Raw genomic sequence first — 3,910 nt, forward strand, 5'->3', positions numbered from 1 at the left:
CTGTAGAGCCACATTCATGCTGAGTTCAGTTTCGGCACAACTAACAAGTAAACGCAAAGTCCTTGACTAGTTGATTCAGGGGCGTTTAAGTAGAGATCAAAATATACACTGTGGGAAAGTGACTCTCCTGGACTAGGAATGGGGAACCCTGATAATAATATTACAAAATAATAAAATAATAATAATAAAAAAATGTGTATTAGATATCAGTCTCAGACAAACACTTAAAGAACACAAGTTGCAGAAAGCAGGACAACACACTTAAAAACTGCAGTGATGCTGCATCCTAATTACTACACTTGTGCTGCAGGACTGAAAACTGTGTCCAGATTTACAGTTTCTTCATGATAGTTGACTCGTATAATGTAAAACAAATGTAGACTGTAACTTCAGACGTTATGGCTTTAATGACAACCACATACAGTGGGCACATTATATTGAAATACCAAAAGTCTTCTTCACAATGAACTCTTGTTTTGTCTCCCACTCTTAACCAAAACCTTCATTAGAAAAGCAAAGGTACATAAAATACCAATACCAAGTAACTGTTGCGTTGTGTATTGTGCAGTTACAACACAAAACTGGTCTGTTAAATCTAGACGAACAATGAAACAAATCATGAATGTGTAATTCAATAGCATGTTTAGTTTTTTTAGTATTTGTATTTTGGGATAGGACAAACTGTACGTCCAAAGCGTCACATTGGGACTGGTTCTCAAATGTGAGTGAGACTGAGAGATCATCTGACCAGACGCTGTTTGTGAGGATCAGTTATCACTGAAACTGGTTCGTTTACTTTGTTTGGGATGTGGATTGGTGATCAGTATCATCATGCTGATTTGGCAAAGGTTCTTTCACAGATAGGAGGTGTCGGAGGTGGTTTCTCCTATACTCCTTTCCTCCAGACAAGACGATGTAAGACCTTACTACCCGGACAGACTTCCTTCACCATTCCTTTGCTATCATACCCTTTAGGGGATTGCAACCTCACAACTTGGCTTGTGAAGTGTTTGCTCAGTGGTTTACTAGTTTTGTCATAACTGTGCTTCTGACACAATCTTTTCCTTGTGAGCTGTGCATGGATCTCCCTGGTGAGTAGAGGTGAAGGTTAAAAAAAAAGTGTCCAGTGTCCACTTTCAGTTCTACAGGGAAATGCTACCAATACTGACATAACCTCGCATCCCTGAGATAAGGGAACGAGCATTGCGTAAAATGCATTATGGGGAAACTCCCGTTTACTCTGTTACTGAAACTGATTTGTTCACATTTGTGAAGCTGCACAGACCAATGGCACTCTAGCCCGTCAGAAGGGGCGGAGCAGACCTCTATATAAGTCCGCTCTGAGTGCCATTTCTTCAGAATCTTTAGACTGAAGCAACAGCCATCGATTTGCATGTAGCTTATAGCACAGCATGTGATGCAACGCTCGTTTCCTTATCTCAGGGAACCGAGGTTAGGTCAGTAACCGGAGCGTTCCCTATCAAACGGTCTCTCCCATTGCGTAGAACTAAGTATGGGGAATGCACCCAATCATGCCATGCTATAAGTAGATACAGAACGAAGCCTGCTCTGCGAGCCCAGCCTCGGAGCACTTAAGTTAAGGACTCCTATAAAGCGTGAGCAAAACCGAATCCGAGAGGAATACAGATATAACCACTTCCACCCTTAGGGAGAAATAGGTAGATTAAGCAGACAAAATCCATTCTTGTCGGGTAGGGATGTCTAATTTATAGAATCTGGCAAAGGTAGATGGTGACGACCAGCCGGTGGCCGCAAAAATCTCACCAATATAAATCCCGCTGGACCACGCCAAGGTGGAGGACATTCCTCTGGTGGAGTTGGCCCTAACACCTATAGGGCACTGCAAGCCTGCTGAGGTGTAAGCAAAGGCTATAGCATCCACTATCCAGTGAGAAAGTCTCTGCTTCGTAACTGGCAGCCCGGAGTTGAGAGCACCTTAGGTACATAAATTTGTCTTGAGGACGACTTTACAGTCGTAAGGCCCAAACTCAAGACAGAAAACACTGACTGACAGTGCCTGCAAGTCACCCACTCGCTTGACCGATGCTAAAGCCAAAAGGAGGGCAGGAATGATTCACTGCGATAGGTGAGCGCTGGGCCAATTGTGGGCCAGGGCATCTCGCTGCATTGAGAAATAAGTTGGGCAGTGAGAGTTGTCTTCAAAGAGGTCGACCTCTGCTCTCCCTAAGGCAGACCAAATCTCTTGAACCTTCTGAGGATGTAGTGTCCATTCTCACAGAGCTAAATTGCCTCTGGACAGCATGTCTGTGCCAAGGTTCAGACTGCCCGGCACATGAACTGCTCTTAGCAAGAGGAGTTTGCTCTGGGCCCAAAACAGGAGGTGCTGAGCCATCCTGTAAATGGAATTTTGAGCTGAGACCGCCCTGGTGATTGATGTAGGCTACCACCATCATGTTGTCCAACCGACAACCACGTGGTGCCCCTTTAAGGCAGGCAGGAAGAGTTTTAGGGCCAGTAAAACTGCCATAATTTCGAGGCAGTTGATATGCAGGCATTGCTCTGGGGCTGACCAAGAGTCGAATGCCGGATTGCGCTCCAACAGAATACCCCAACCTGAGTTGGAGGCATCTGTCATAACTATCTTCCTCCTGGAGGTCAGTCCCAACTGCACACCTGATAAGTTTTCGAGGGGGCAACAACTCTGATACAGCGATGGGTTACCCTGACATAAAACCGGCCCAGGTGCCAGGTGTGGGAAGGGACACAGGCTTTGAGCCAATATTGAAGAGGCCGCACATGGCGCAGGCCTAGAGGAATCTCAGAGGAGGCAGCCGCCATGAGGCCGAGCATCCTCTGGAAAACACTGAGGGAACGTGAAGTCCCTACTTTAAAGATGCCACCAGTTGCTGATTAGTCAGGGACCATTCTGGCGTAATCCATGCCCGCATCCGGGCAGAGTCTATAGTCGTCCCCAGAAAGACAGCTCACTGTCTGGGCGACAAATGACTCTTGAGCGGATTGATTCTCAACCCGAGGCGCTCTAGGTGGCTGAGTAGCAGCATCCTGTGAGCGACTAATTCCCGTTCTGATCTGGCTAAAACCAGCCAATCATCGAGGTAATTCATAGTGCAGATTCCCATCTGTCTCAGAGGGGAAAGAGCAATGTCTATGCACTTCGTAAAAGTGTGCGACGCCAGAGACAGTCTGAATGGCAGGACTGTATATTGATAGGCCAGTCCCTCACATGCGAATCTCAAGAACGGTCTGTGATGGGGGGCTATGTGGATGTGAAAGTACATGTAGTACGGGGCTGCCTTCATTGAAGAAGGTGATTCGCGAATGTAATGCTCTGTAAGAGCATTCCGTCTCAATGAGCGTGCAGTCTCTGCAGGGGTTCCCTGCACGAACCATAGTCACGGAGCGACATTTGCAACAACGTTGCTAGAAAATTTGCTCAGAAATTTGCACTTTTACTGCGCCGGATGGTCGTAAGGGAAGGTTTCTGGCTTCTTCCTATGCTGGGGCTTCTTCTACGATGGCAAGCAGCAGGCTGAGCTTCTTCCTTCTTCTTCTTCTTCTTCTTCTTCGGCTTCTTGATAGCAGAGTCAGAGAAGAGATGATCTCGTCACTGAAGGAGAAAATTTTGATGAAATGGTGCTCGGAGTCGACTTATATAGAGCTCCGCCCCTTCTGGTGGGCTAGAGCGCCATTGGTTTGTGCTGCTACACAAATGTGAACAAATCAGGCTTCAGTAACAGAGTAAACAGGAGTTTCCCCATACTGCGTTCTACACAACGGGAGAGACCGTTCGATAGGGAACAATGTACGTGTACAGTGCTGTACAGTTCACTTTTTGTGCCAGGTTGGCAATGGAAGCAACATACACCATAGTTACTCCATCAATTAAAAACGACTCACCTTCATCACT

The sequence above is a fragment of the Sinocyclocheilus anshuiensis genome, unplaced genomic scaffold, assembly GCF_001515605.1.
Source record: "Sinocyclocheilus anshuiensis isolate Anshui unplaced genomic scaffold, SAMN03320099.WGS_v1.1 scaffold1994, whole genome shotgun sequence".
Classification (NCBI taxonomy): domain Eukaryota; kingdom Metazoa; phylum Chordata; class Actinopteri; order Cypriniformes; family Cyprinidae; genus Sinocyclocheilus; species Sinocyclocheilus anshuiensis.